At 36.5% G+C, this 15,224-nt stretch overlaps 1 pseudogene; it reads right to left on the reverse strand.

The window, feature by feature from the left end:
• Window positions 1-5,714: 5,714 nt before the first annotated feature.
• Window positions 5,715-12,059, reverse strand: LOC114022902 (annotated as a pseudogene).
• Between the last annotated feature and the right edge of the window lie 3,165 nt (window positions 12,060-15,224).

Below are 15,224 nucleotides of genomic sequence, written 5' to 3' on the forward strand. Positions count from 1 at the left end.
AGAATGACTGAACAAAATATGGTATATGACTGAAATGGAATACTATTGTGCTATAAGGAATGATGAGGGAAATGAAGACCATATATAAACTGATGCAGAGTGAAGTGAGCAGAACCAGGAGGTTCTGTACACAGTAACAGCAATAATGAAAAAATAAGCAATTGGGAGACTTAACTACTCTGGTTAATACAGTGATCCAGGACAATTCCAAAGGACTCATGAGAAAACGATGTTATACATCTCCAAAGAGAACTAATGAATTCTGAGTATAAATTGAAGCGTAATTTTTTCACTTTATTTTTCTTGCTTTTTTTTTGCAACATGGTTAACATAGAAAAACGTTTTGCATGATTTCACATGTATAATGAGAAATTGCCTTCCCAGTAGGTGGGTGAAAGGCTAGATGGAGGGAAGAAATTCAAAACTCAAAAATTTTTAATAAATGAATGTTATAAATAAATAAATAAATAATAGTTTTGAAAAGTATATATGAGCCAAAGGGACTGACCTCAAAGATAAGACAAAAAAAATAACTAGGTCTTCCTGAAAAACATGATTGATTACTGTAATGAATTACTATAATGCAGGAAATAATATAAGAAAATCTAGAACTTTTGAATATAGACAACAAAGCATCAATCAAGAAAATATACTGACAGATGCCAGGAAGAAAAAAAAATCTTTACTTCAGAGACACATAAAGGCTAAATTTAATAAAGTTTAATAACAAACAATAAATTTTATAATTATCTAGGAGAAATGACTTTATAATTATCTAGGAGAAATACATAGGAAAGATATTTTGAATAACAAAAATTACACTACTTTCACCAAAAATTAGAAAAGACAATGAAAATATATTCTCAAACTCCAAGGACATCAATGCACAGTTTTAAATGGTATATGCTTCAAACTCGAATGTTATAACAGAAAAGAAAGACATTCAACCAAAAGAAAAAGTATTTTAAGGCATTTTTGTGAAAAACAAATAAACAGGATTGAACAAATCTTCCAACTTGTAAATGCAGCAAATAAGAAATGCAAGAAGGGCAAATAAATAAAAATCATAAATAAAAGATTAAGTAATGAAATCTATCATCACTTTTATAGTTGTTGGTTTTTTAAAGAAAATGTTTTCTCTATAGGGTAAAGGAAATAATAAAACAAGGTCATCATAAATGTAAAAAGGACCAAACAGGCTAAAGATTTTAGAGTATGTTAAAGACTCAAGAGAATTGGAATAACTGAACTGATACAGTGTGAACTGAATCTCTGGATCCTTTTAGGGTAAAATAGTGCCTTTTGTAGAACAGAATAGTAGAGTAGGAAATTGCATCATTGGAGAGAGGGAAAATGGGTGAGATAGAAGGAATGGATGAAACCCTCCTACTAACTCAGTGCATGAACAGTGAAGTAATGGTTATTTCTATTGCCCTTTACTAAGAGGAGGTAACTGTGGCAGAATGGGATGGAGGTTTTAGAGGGAGAGAGTGCCACCACGGGTTCATGATGCAGGAGAATGAAGTTCTCTCTTCAAAAGTGAAGGGGGAATGTTTTATACTTATGAGGGAAGTGGTATGTGCCACTTTTGGTGATGGATAACTAATGCTGGGTTTAATTTCAGGATAGTTTGTGCACTGGGAAGCCCCTTTCTCTCAGAGATTAATGTGCCTCCATTGGGAGAATCTTGTCCCAGGACAAAGGACATATATGGACACTTAGAATACAGTATTGGTGCAGGAACATAAAGCTAGAGATGGCAAGCCCTTTGGGATGGAGACTGATCATGATGAGAGTAGGAAAGGGCCTGGGACTTATGATTTTGGACACAGGGCAGTTTTTTTTTTTGGCTAGGCAATGGGGGTAAGTGACTTGCCCATGGTCACACAGCTAGTGTAAAGTATTTGGTCTGAGGCTGGATTTGAACTCAGGTCCTCCTGACTTCAGGGCTGGTGTTCAATCCACTGAGCTACCTAGTTGCCCCAACACAGGGTAATTTTTACTACATGGTGCTTCTTCTATCTGACATTTTCCCACATGAATTGACATTTTCTAAGAGTAAGGTATGAAAAAAGGAAGGAGGTAACAATTGAGCCTCCAAGGTAAAAACAGAAATTGAAAAATTAAAAGAGCTCAAACCCAGTACTTCAGAAGCCTAAATGCTATGATGGATATGAAGAGAAACAAAGGGATACATAAAGGTATAATCTGTGAATTAGAAAATAAAATTTAGAATAGACTACAGATTAAGAGAAATAATGAAGAGGACAAAACACAGAAAATCTTCTTGTAAAATATCACAGTAAATCAAGGTTACTAAAAATTATATATTTTAGGGAAGGAAAAGAGAGAAGCATTTGAACTCACTTAACTGTATGGGGAAAGAGAAGGGAGAAAGAGGGGGAGAAATAAATAGGTAATAAAATTAGTTAATAAACAATTTTAGTAAATTCAAAGAACAGGGGGTAAACTTGGCAAATAAGAACCAAGTATGGGAGAGAGCATTTGGGAATAGATATATAAAAGTAATGTGAGCAAACTAAGTACAGAGATGAAATGCTGACCAAAAAAGAAGAGAGGATAAAGGAAAATGAAAAAAAAATTATTGGAGGAAAACAAGTCCAAACATCATAATTTTAAATGTGAATGGATTAAACATCCAATAAAATGAAAGAAAGTGCTAGAATGGCTAAGAAAATAAAACTGAGCATTCTTTTGTATACAAGAAACATATTTAAAAATGAAAGAGAATCAAAAAAGGAGACTTCAAAACAATTTACTCTCTGAATCAAAAAAGTCGGACTTGCAATTTAGCTATTAGACAAGTGGAAAATAATACAAAATATGAAAAGGAAGCTTATGACAAAGTACTACGACAAAGTACTATGCTCCCTCAAAAATCTACGACACTGCAAATAGAGATACATGAATTTTAAACAATTGTATTTAGTTGCATTCCTTAAGAAAGATTGTTAGCACTTGTAGAGAAAATTCTGGAAATATTTGACTACTTTCATTATCCAAGGGGTTGTTATTTCCTGTTTTGCCATAGAATTCTATATTTTCCCAATTCCTAAGGGGCCTTAGTTCCATACTGATCATTTCACTCTTTCCCTTTCTAATGATTTATTCTCCTGGTCCTCAAATTGCAACAGAACATTGTCCTTACCTTGACTCAATCTTTTGCTTGACCTCCTGTCCTCCTTTTCTTCATTTCCTTTCACTATTAAACTTCTATACCTGTGCCTCCATTTACTCAATACTCATCTTTCTATAACCTCCAATATTTTCCAACTCATCTGTGAGATCATAAATACAATTTTAGAGTTGGAGGGGACCTTAAGTCTTATTTTGACAAATTTACTCTTTTACAGATAGAGAAGCTAAGGCTTAGAGATGTTAAGTGAATAGTACTAGGTCACAAAGTTGGTTAATGACAGAACCAGAACTGAAACTCAGGTCCTCTCACTTCTGATCCAATGCTGGAGTCATCTATGATTTTTCTCTATGTTTCATCCCTGAAACATAATCAATCACTATGTTCCATCAAGTATTCCTTTTTTGAAAGTTTCTTGTATTTGTTCCTTCCTGTCACCAAACAACTTGTTTTGCTCTATCACCTCCTGACTGCTTAACTGAAAAAAAGTCTTTTAAAGGGCACTCTATTTCTGGTGCCTTCCCCATTCAATCTAGATTGCTCACTGCCACCAGATTAATTTTTCTAAAACAGTTCTTTGGCTTCATTATATTACAGCTGAAAAACCTCCAATGCAGCTGAAAAACTTCCAGTGACTCCTAGTTGTGCACTGGATAAAATCCAAATTTCCCTATCTTGCAATCTATTTTTCCAACCTTATCTCTCTTCTGAAGACCTTCTATGTTTTCTTCTGACATCAAAAGAATACTTTCTACTGAGCAAGCAAGAAAGTTCTCCAAAACATTGGGGTATCCTCTGTGGTAATTTTACAGGAAGATATGAATGAGAGCCACATAGGATAGATAGGCATAAATGGGTTAAGATCATCATATTTATAATATAAACATTTCCCCTTGTGGGATATCTAGGTGGTGCAGTGGATAGAGTTCCAGCCTTGGAGTCAGGAGGACCTGAGTTCAAATCCAGACACTTGACACTTACTAGCTCTGTGACCCTGGGCAAGTCACTTAACCCTGATTGCCTCACCCAAAACAAAAACAAACAAACAAACAAAAAAAAAAATTCCCCCTTGCTTGGTATACTCTGTCATCTCCTCTTTGCCTATTTAAATCTGACTTGTTTTCCAAGGTCTAACTCAATTCTTTCAAAGAAGTCATATAATTTTATTATTTGTCCATGCTTACCTTTCTCTTATTTATAATCCTGTTTAAATGTTGTCTGGACTACACCATCTGACATATGATCACATATTATCTACCATTGTTTTCTTTTTCATGAGTACCTATCTCCCCAAGCCCCAATTTGAATGGAATGGTAATTTCTCAACACAATCTGTTTTATGCCTTTTTTTCTTTTCCCCTCTCTCCTAATATTTAATACATAGTAGGCACTCAATGAATATTTATTGAATTGAATTGTAGAAGATGTTTGCTACTTTTAGCTGTTGAGTATAAATTTTCAAGGTCCAATGTGTTGTCTCTATACATGTTTACAAATGAAATGTTTTATACTGCACTCAGTGAGATCTGAAAGTTTTGCTTTTTTACTCACTAAGCAATGAATCAGTGGCATTTGGGGAAAATATTTCTTGAATTTATTGACATATTATTAAGGAATTATTTTCTAACTGGCTACTAACCCAATTCATACAAAAATATAATAGGCATAGTAGCCTCAGGCTCATGTCAGCAATAGTTTGATAGAATGACATTACCATATTGCTTGAAAATGAGTGTCATCATGGAACCCCAGACACAGGTGTGCCCTTAAGAGGGAAACAGAAATTTTTGTATGGAAATTCACTTCAAAAAATACTAGTCTTTTGAAAAAGTCAAGTCAAAAAACATTTATTAAGTGCCCACTGTGGGCCAGGCAACTTGCTAAGTTCTGAAGATACAAAGAGAGTCAAAAACAGTCTCTGGTCTAAAGGAGCTTACAATCTAATGGGGAAGAGGGAGAGAGAAAAGGAAGAGAGAAGAAGTTGAGAACAAAATCTAACTACAGTGAGGTGCTTCATGAGAAAACAGAGATGATATGAACATCAATAGCAAAGCTTGCTTTTTAATTTGCTATTAATTCTACATCCTGCTGGGATATAGTTTCATATATTTTTGAAAAATTTTTGTTCATTTGATTCTCCCTTTCCATAGCTAGCTAATTCTGATGATAGGCCAACTTCTTCAGCTTGGTAATCAGTAACTCTCCAATATATTTCATTTCAATGGGCTACTTAATCACTTGACTCCTGAATGACTCTTGTGTTATTGTAACTTTGATATCTAGCACAATACACATAATATACAAATATCTAGCATAATCATACACATTCATGAAATTCCAAGTTTTTAGCATAATCATATATCTAATCAAATATCTAGCATAATTATACATATTCAAGAAATTCCAAATATGCAAGTTTGCTAGATTTAATCTTATGATTATGTAATAATGTTTCCCATCCAAAACATGGATTTTCTATTTTCTTTGTGTTACTTTCCATAACAAAGATTTTTAATACCATATTTAGTTCAATGAGACACAGGGGATGGATTTCATTTCAAAGTATCCTAAAATATTTCACAGTGTTTTTCAGGGTCCTGATTATTTCCTTGTTTGTCAAGCTATAAATAAAAGGATTTGAAAAGGGAATTAGTATTGTAAAAAATAGCGACTGAAATATCTTTATCCCCTTGTTCAGTTGAGCCTGGTTGAATATACATGCAGAAGATAGAACCATAGAATATTGAGACAGACACAAAATGAGATGCACAGGTAGAAAAGGCTTTGCCTCCTCCCTCCTTAGATTTCATTCTACAAATACTAAAGAGGATGTAAAGACAACTGACAAGGACAGTTGATACAGTGAAGACTACTATTGAATCAGAAAAGATAAACATTATCCATTCATTGATATAAGGATCAGTACAAGAGAGTCGATATAATGGAATAATGTCACAAAAGAAATGGTTAATTTGGTGGGACCTACAGAAAGTTAATCTAGATAGGAAGCCAACATGAATTATAGAAGTTAAGTTGCCAATTACATATACCCCAATGATCATCTGAATGCAGAGTTTTTTTGACTTTAGCATGGGATAACGTAGGGGGTCACATATGGCCACATAACGGTCATATGCCATGGCTGGTAAGAGGAGGCAGTCTGAAGTTTCAGCAAGACAAAGACAATAGAATTGTGCCATGCATTCATAGAAAGAAATCATTCTATCCTTAGAGAAGAAATTCATTAACATTTTCAGTGTGATAGCACAGGAACAGCAAGCATCCATAAGGGCCAAGTTACCAAGAAAGAAACACATAGGTACATGAAGTCGAGATTCAGTTGAAATTAATACCACCAGTTCAAGATTTCCCACAATGGTTATCAGATAGATTATAAGGAATGATATATATATAAGATGATCTTCATCTCTTGGTGATTTATGAATTCAATGAGAATACACTCCTGTGACATAGTGTAATTCTCATCAACTATCTTTGAATTCTCTATTGAAAATAGAAATTGTGAACATATAAGATATGTTAACATACCATGTCCACTCCTTTTTTCTTACTTCCTTGGGCAAAGAGAGGGGTGGGACCTCTTCTTTTCTTCTCCAGTACTGTCTATTGAAATCTAGCATGTCAGCTAATGTGGATACAGGTTCTGAAACTCTCCTGAGTTCGAGGTAAAAAAGCAGCAGACTGAATGAACATGGTTTCTTCTTGAATTAAGTTGGAGAATGTCTTATGGGCAAAGGCTTCTCTTCACCTAGCAAACAGTTATTGTCTATGGAGGAGAGAATATTTGTAATGTATGTTTTTAGATCTGTTAAGCTTAGAACTTCCATAAGAATCTCCATGGAACAGATTCATGATCTATCTGGTTCAGTATTTTGTTTGCTCTATCATCTGAGGATGATTGATATGACAAGGCTAGATAATTGCTGGCTATGACACCAACTTTGAAAGTTTAGGAAATGTGCCAGATTAGCTTATGTCTTAGCTTTCCTTTAATGGACCCATGGATTTTTCCAAGCCACAGGATCACTGGCAGTATTATAGATTTAGAGTTAGAAGGGCCCATTGAGGTCTTCTGGCCCAACTCCTTCATTTTGCAAATGAGGAAACCAAGACCCAGAAAAGTTAAGTCACTTGCCAAACATCACACAAGAAGTAAGTGACAGAGGTAGGTGTGGAACCCATGTCCTCTGACTTCAAATCTAGTCATTTTTCTCCACTGTACTAAGCTGCTATGCTAGTCCATCCTTAAGACTAATCATATTTTCTGCCTACACCATTTTTTGGGGTAAAAAAATTAGATAAACTTACCACCTAGAAGAATGAACTCCCTCTTCACCCACACTGATTAGAATGATTGTTCTGAAATCTTTCAAAGCTCAGTCAATCACTATCTTTACTGATTCCTCCAGCTGCTAGTGGATCATCCCCAGATTAACTTTTACATATATGTACATATATATTACATATAAACATGTTTATGCATACTTGTCACCCCATGTTGTTTGCAATAATAATAATAATAATAATAGCTAGCATTTATATAACACTTGAAGTTTCCAAAAAGCTTTATATGTGTTATTTCATTTGACCATTGGAATAATCCTGTGAGGTAGATGCTATTATCATCCCTATTTTATTTTTAAAACTAAGGCTGAAAAAAAGCTAAATGACTTGCCCAGAGATTCATGGCCAGTACATATCTGAGACAGGATTTGAACTCAAGCCTTCCTGACTCTAATTCCAACTCTCTATTCATATCATCTCATTATAAAATATAAGTTCTTGAAAGGTTGGAACTGTTTTATTTGTGCTTCATTTTTATACCTCAAGCACACAGAGCAATGCTTATCACATAGTAACTACTTAATAAATGCCTATTGTTTAATTGGCTTATTGTATACATGTTTTTTTTCTTTCTGTCCTAACTTCCCTTCTTCAAGCTTTTTGTGGGGGTACCTTTCCTTTTGGGAAGAAGTCTGTGTTCATACACTGGATACCCTTTAATACCTTTGTATTAATTTCCATTTTTCCATTCCCTGACTTATCTTCATAGAGCAGAAGGTCCCGTTCTTCAGAATCATTGAACTGGAAGGGGGTCTGGAAATCATCTGGTTCAAGCCCCTCAGGAAAGGACACTGAGGGACAGGGAGGTCATACCTTGCCCAAGGTGCACAGGTAGTGAGTCAGCATCAGAGACAGGTTTTGAATCCTTTTCTTCTGACTCCAGAGACATTACTATTTCCACGGTCCAATTAATTGACCATTTTCATTGCCCTTCCATGTTTCTGAAATTATCCTCTCTGTTATGTCTAGGACAAGGGTTCTTATACTGAGGATCCATGGACCTCAAAAAAATGGAGATATTTTTCCCATCTGTGGATATGAATAGGAAAAAATTCATATCTTTATTTTCTGAAACCTTTGATTTCCTGTATAATAATATTATTTTATGCAATTAAATACATAATTCAAAGAAGAGGTGCATAGGTTCTATCAGGCTGCCAAAAGGGACCATGACCCACAAAGGTTAAAGACCCCAGTTCCAAAGAGAACAATGGTTATCATGGATACCAATGTTCCAAGCCCAGAGGCACCTGTTTTGTAGAGAACAATGGCCTTTCTCCTTTCTTTCCAGTGCCCTTTCTGATTAAATGGCCTTTCTGGCATAAGCATTATTTGGACCAGCGTCTTCAAGAAACAATCTACACAATCCCTCCCCCATATCATATTTTAAGCATATTTTGGATAATTCAAAAATACATTTGTCCACACTGATGCCTGTCTGCCACTTTTATTTCTTTTTGTTTACTCACTTGGGTAACATTTAGAGTTTCCCATAGTTTGTGCCTCTCAGACTTTAGTTAAATAAATGGTTCTGGATTATGGATATTAATTGTTTAAGGTCTAAAAGGAAAAGTGAAAAAAAAACCCAGTTGGGACTAATTTCAACATATCAACTCTTTAGAGTTCAGAAATGTCAATAGTGCCTCAAATTATTAGGTTAGTAATGGCATAAAATGACATTACCTTAGGAATAGGTATAATTTTCATTCAATGTATTTTGTCCTCTTATCATCATATTTCTCAATAAATTAATGTTACATTTGAACTGATGGTCCTACTGAATAAGAGGACTATGTGTAGCAGAGCTTCTCAGATTTTAGGAAATACAGAAAGACAACTAAAAGATTTTAAAAAATTAAAATTTAAGAATACAGCTAAGAGAATTTGGAGAAATAGATGTATTCAAATGTGGTTATTTAACATAAAAATAAATAAGAAATCTCTTATCTCACCTAAATTTCATTAACTTTGAAGGGGTTTGAAGAAGCCAGTTGATTGCCTGAATTTACTACTTCTTAAGAAGAGACAACAAAATCATGTCCTCTGGGAATTTGAGGGATTTAAAATATGAGCATATTAGGGCACCTTCTTTATGTCTGCTAAAAGGTCAGTAACAATGATTATATTATGAGAATAAAAAAGTTAAAGTTTTCTTAACAATTCAAAAGGAATTTCCCTGGAGCTGACATTAGGATATTTTTGTAGAGAATGTTAGCCTGGGAAGTCTGATCCCCAAAACATTATACATAAAGCCAGTTGGGACTAATTAAATGTGCCTTTTGAGATTCTGGCATTAAGGCAATGTCCATGACCAAAAGCTGTTTAAAGGTTATGTAGTCGATTTTAATTTATCTAACTTCATACTTTTTCTCTTTTCCTTGAAATCTGAAGAATTGTGGAAAAAACATCCATGAAAGACCACTATGTTCTTATTCTATTATTGTCATGTGTGTGTGTGTGCAAATGTGTCTTTTCTCCTAAAAACAGTGTGTACTTCTTGGATTCTTTTTTTGTTTATAAAGTGATAGCCTGCCTACAACAGGCAGTATAGTGGCATAGTGTGTTCATAGCTGACTTTACCATCTGAGAAGACCTGGACGTGTCATTTATCCCCACATACAAGAAAATATGCAGTTCCATCACAAACAAAAAATTTCAACAATACTTCCAACACTTTCACACTACTCTTATAAAAAATGTTTTACAGAGTCAGGTATGTTGGCACATGTCCATAATCCCTGATTACTGGAGAGCCTAAGGTTGGTGGATAGCTTGAGTTTGAGAGAAGCAGGGGAGGATCACAAAGAGGGTAAGAATCCTGAAGAATTGTGATTCTTATGAATTTTTCATTTCAATAAGAAATCTTATATGTTGGCCATCAGATTCCTTTGAGGCCTTAATCCTCTGAGCCTCCACTCTCTCCTGTGACTCCAAGAAGCTGTAACATTCACAGTAAACCATCTTGGCAGATGGGCTAAACCAGGTTCAGGGTAACTGACAGGCCTCAGACTTGTAGGTGAGTTAAAGAGATGACTACCCCAAGCATATAAAGACTTCCTTTGGCAGATGGGGCAGATGAGAAGAATTTGTTCCAATGACCATGAAGGCAACTGAAGCTTTGGAGCACTTAGAGCTTGGTCAGGCATTGAAGACACCAAGGCCATCCACTGCATCCTAAGCCATTGCCAGTGGTCTTGACTTTTGTCCTTCCACTGAACTCCAATGACTTTGGAAGGGAGAGTAAGGCCAACGATTTTGTGTAACTCTGCCTCACTGAACTCCAATTCACATACAAGTCAAGACATCACTCCCATGTCATTGGTCTTGTTAGAAAACAAAGAATGAACAACAATAATATGAAGGTTGGTGATGAGTAATAAATAGTAAAAGGTGAATGATGTATTTAGAATGCTATAGAGTCCCAAGTGAATGCTCTTTCGCCCAAGACTTCTGGACATCCAAAACATGGTTTGGCACACAAGACTTCATCAGAAGCATACAAAACATACAAGAACACAGAAGTACATGGGGAAAGTTGCTCAAGAACAATAGAAATTCAAATTCATACTCCTAGGTGACAAAGACGTCTCATCTGACAAAGTCCTTTTCCATAATCTAGCTGAAACAAAAAGCTCTGGAAAAACAAAACAAAACAAAACAAAACAGCAGAATGGGTTAACATAATAAATATCAATGCAGAACTTCTACTTTCTCTGAAAGCAGCCCTAAGATGGTAGAAAAACAGATGGAAACCTCAGAACCATTGTCCATTACTTCTACTTGCTATCTCCACATTCAACTGTCCTGGTTTCCCTATTGTATTTCCCAGCTATTGCTACCCATATGATGCTAAACTCACTGAAAAATTGAATGATTTTATATTGCACTTCAAATTCTTAAAACTACTCTTTTCAGAAATTTCTATTTACTTGTCTAAATTTATGTAGGGGTTGGTCCTTGAAATCACAGAACCTAATCATAGAAAAGGAATTGATAACGAGAAGTTAAACTAACTGTAAAAATGAGACAAAGTGGCTTTTTAGGAAGTGCAAACAAGTCCCTACAGTGAGTCAAAAGGGAGCAACTTCATTGGATAAATAATAATTAGCCATGCCTTCTGGTTATTCTTAATAGACCACTGTTTGAGAAATTAAAGTAGAGTTAGCAGGACCCAACCAGAAAATCCTGACCCATGAAAAGGAATTATTCCTGGAGAGTAATACTTCTTCTCTTTTCTCCCTCCCTGTTGGCCATGGTGTCTACCAGAGCATCAGTTACAAGAGATGTAGTGAAAATAGAAACAGTAAGATTTGGCAACTAATTGGCTAAGAACAATGAGAGAAAGTGAGTAATCAAGAATATTGCCAAGAAAACAGTAAGAATGACCACCTCCTCCACAGCCTGCTCACTAACCACCTTGCTGCCCAAGCCAGAGACCATGCACTGGAGACTCCACTTCCTTGATCAGTAGCTGTTTCATCAAGACTATTATTTCCGGAAATCCACAGCCATGTTCCTTTCCAGTCACCTCTTTCATAGTTTCCTCTCTAACAACCTCACTGTGGCACAATTACCCTACATCTAGTTCTGGAACAATGAACTTGGATCATTTGCTTATGATCAAATCAACTCTTCAGGATAGAGTGGTGTCCATGTAATCCCTTGTGGCCTCATTCACCATTACCAAGAATTTTACATATTAAAGCACCTTTCCCTGGCCATCGCCATCACTCCCCTATATATGTTGTTTCTCTCTGTGAAATGTAAAATTCATCAGAGCAAAGACTGTCTATGCTTTTGCATTTGTATCCCCAATTCTTAGCATAGAGCTTGATACATAGTAAATATTTTTTCATTCAAGTTTAGAAGTATGATGAATTCATGGAAAAGATTACGATTCTGGTTTTAGACATGCTGAGTTTGAGGTGTTTTGAAGGAATTCAATTTGAAGTGGGTAGCAACAGACAGTTGGTGATGAAGAACTGGCATTCAGGAATGAGGCTATGGCTGAATATATAGTTCTGGAAGTCATCTTCATAGAGATTATAATTGAACCCATGAGAGTTAATGAGCTTATCGAGTGAAAGCATGTAGAGAGAGAAAAGGAGATATCTCAAGAGTAGGTCTGTAACTGTTCTTATAGATCTTATAGTATGCAGCTATGTCCTTATCATATACAACTATGATATGTATAATAAACTTAAAAAGAGGAGAGAGCACTAAGTGAAAGAAGTGGCAGTGGAGAACAAGAAGTATTCCAGTTTTCCCTACAGGACTCGCTTATGTAACAAAGACAAGAAAAGACACAATTAGTGCTGGAGAGAATCAGCAGAGCTGCAACATCACCTGGGGAAATCCAGGTTCATCCAGAGTAGACAGAAATAAGTGCAAGACTTTGGAAAGAAGAGGGCAAAAATGAAGGGAAGTTGATTATCAAGTGGGAATTGCAAAGTGTAGAATGCGAATGGGCAGAGTTGGGGCAGGATATAGGTGGAGTAAGGTTGAGAAGGATGAAGATGAGAGAACTGTAGGTGAGAGACAGGTATAGTTGCTCCTACATTGCCAACTATTAAGTAATACCAGGGATAGGGACAGGTGCAGGTGATGGGACTTTACTATTCATACTGGTAGTGGTGGGTAGTAGATCAATCATGCTCATATTTCCAAGGTATGGTGTTACATGGAAAGGCTATGGAGGTGGGCCTCAGTCACTACTGTGTTCTTCTAGGCTGAGGTTAGATAGTGTTGCAAGGGCAGATGCTAGAGACCAGTGTTGGTGCCGAGTCTGGTTGAGTATTTGGCATTGGATAACAGTTTGAGAGGATGTCTCAACTCACTCTGGCCTTTAACACTCCAGCCATTATTCTTACAGGATTTTGCTAATCTTTGCTTTCATTGTATGCTCTTGTTTTCATCTTCTAAAAGTTAAATTGGTGATGATTTTTGGACCATATACAATGTCTCTTTAGATATGGAATTATTGAACCTTATTTTGTTTTGATTTGTTGTTACGAATCCTTTTGGCAGTGTGGTGAAACCAATGGACCGTTTCTCAGAAATGTGCATAAAATAAAACTCAGAGGATTACAAAGGAAATCAATTATACTTGAGATTTTGGGGAACTTCCCCTTGGGTGAGAACTGGGACTCTCAGTGGAACTGTATTATCTCACTCCCAATGAGAGAACTCCTTCACTCTGTATTGTCTGGTATATATTCTCATATTTATCATTTAGTGATTTCTGTTTTGCAGTCTTGTACAAATGGCTTTCTTTACTAATTGCTATATAGGTTCACTGTGGAACTACTATTTGGTAGGAAGTGTGTAAAGCCTTGTGAACAGTTATCAAAAGTCAGACTGAACCTGAAAATCATCTCTCCTAGACAAATAATGTTTAAGGGAATCAGTAGATATAATTCTAGCCCAGTATTCTCTTTCAGAGGAGATTGGTGGCCTTGCTCCTAACATGTAGCCTGCTTCAACCCACCATTTGCCATTCTGCTGCCTTCTGACTGAAATTCATTTTTCAGAATTAGCAATATTCCATGACTCACAGCCATATAACAATAGCAGGAGAATATTGGTATTTAAAACATGCGCCTAGGGGCGGAGCCAAGATGGCAGAGGGAAAGCAGTGACTGTCTTGAGCTCTCTCCCAAACCCCTCCAAATACCTAAAAAAAATGGCTCTAAACAAATTCTAAAGCAGCAGAATCCACAAAAAGACAGAGTGAAACAAATTTCCAGTCAAAGACAGCCTGGATGGTTGAGCAGAAAGGTATATACCTCCGGGAGGTGAGAGAAGCGCAGTGCAGTGTGGGTGCACAGGGCGCAGCAACCCTGGAGCAGGTCTCAGAGGACTGAATCATGGGCAGCTGTGGTGATTTCCAGACTTCTCAACCCAGGAACACCAAAGACAACTTAGAAGGTTAGTGGGAAAAGTCTGTGACTGTGGTGAGAGAGGAGCTAGGTCTCAGCCACAAGTCTTGAGAGTGGCCTGGGGCAGCAACTGTTTCCTGAGCTTCTGGCCCACAGACAGAGGGGGAATCAAGTGGCTGATGAGAGGGGGATTGCAAAGATCTCTTTGCCAGTGCTGAAGCAGGAATCTCTTGCTTTACCAGTGCTTGGATCTGGGTCACAGTTCTGAGGGGTGGTTCTGGGGCTAGGAGGAGCGCTGGTGTGGTGAAGCTTGTTGTGGCTGTGGAGAGGAAACACTTCACCCCTTATCATACCACCTTGGAAGAACTGAAAATTTACAGGTCCCTAGAAGTACCTCTGAAAACAGCTGTACAAACCCCCCAAGCTTGGGACAGTACACTCTTCACATTGGAAGTAGACTTTTACCTTAACAAAGAATTTAAAACTCAAGTAATTGGCTTGGATCATGAGTAAGCAGCACAAAAAGAGTCAGACTATATTACCTTACTTTGATGACAAAGAAGATCAAAACATACAACCAGAAGAAGACAACAAAGCCAAAGCTACTACATCCAAAGCCTCCAAGAAAAATATGAATCAGTCCCAGGCTTTGGAAGAGCTCAAAAGGGATTTTGAGAAGCAAGTAAGAGAAATAGAGGAAAAACTGAGAGTGATGCAAGAAAATAATGAAAAACAAGTCAACAGCTCGCTAAAGGAGACCCCCAAAAATACTGAAGAAAATAACACCTTAAAAAATAGCCTAACAAAAGAGATCCAAAAAGCCA

This window comes from Vombatus ursinus, unplaced genomic scaffold (genome assembly GCF_900497805.2).
Source record: "Vombatus ursinus unplaced genomic scaffold, bare-nosed wombat genome assembly UNPS02014814.1, whole genome shotgun sequence".
NCBI classification, from domain to species: domain Eukaryota; kingdom Metazoa; phylum Chordata; class Mammalia; order Diprotodontia; family Vombatidae; genus Vombatus; species Vombatus ursinus.